Raw genomic sequence first — 852 nt, 5'->3', positions numbered from 1 at the left:
CCAGCCCCCGCGGTCCCCGGTTCTTGCTTCGTGACAGAGCCCAGCCAGGGGAGTGTTTCCTGGTCACTTCTGTGCCCAGAGCCCCCTGGGACACCTCGGAGGTGGCAGGGGCTGGCAGGATCGGGCCCCGGGAATCCGGGGGCGGTGGGGGGGGAGATCTCCCCAGCTGGAGGAAGCTCCTGTGGCCTCTGCCAGCCCTGCGGGCGCGGGTCCAGGGGCCGGGAAATCACCTTTTAGGCTCTCAACTAAAAATAGCATCTCCTCTCCTCCCCCCGACCTCCTCCCCAGGACCCAGTGCCCCCCCCAGCTCCATCCCCGCCAGGCCGGGCGCAGGGGGCCGGGGATGTCAGCTGATGTTTTTAAAGTTTCCTTTTCACCTCTTGGGCGCATATTTCTGCACAAAGCGGTTTCTGTCTGTACTAACGGGCCGGCTCCGCTGGGCCGGCCACGGCACGCGGGCATTGTTCTGCCTTTGTTTGGCTGGTGCCTCCCCCCAGCCCCAGCCCCAGCCCCGGGCGCAGGGCATCCGTCCCTTCCCTTCCCCTCCCGCCCCCCCAGCTCCGGCGGCTGCGGAGGAAGGAGCTTGCGCCAGTGACTTTCCGTGCATTGGGGGATGACGCCGGGCGGGATCTCCTGTGGCCCGGGTGGGATGGGGACATCCAGGCGCTGGGTCCCCCTCAGCCCCCAGAGCAGCCGTGGGCTGGCCAGGGCCAGAGGCAACGCTGGAGCCTGGGCTCCGGTTGCCCCGCTGGGCCCCGAGCACTGCAGGGAGCAGGCAGGAGCCTGGGCCCTGCCGGCGCCGGTGCCAGGGCTGCGGTTAGCGCCATGCGGAAGTAATGGGTCCGATAGAGC

Source organism: Alligator sinensis, unplaced genomic scaffold, assembly GCF_000455745.1.
Source record: "Alligator sinensis unplaced genomic scaffold, ASM45574v1 scaffold1329_1, whole genome shotgun sequence".
NCBI classification, from domain to species: Eukaryota; Metazoa; Chordata; order Crocodylia; family Alligatoridae; genus Alligator; species Alligator sinensis.
This window is presented reverse-complemented; position numbering follows the sequence as displayed.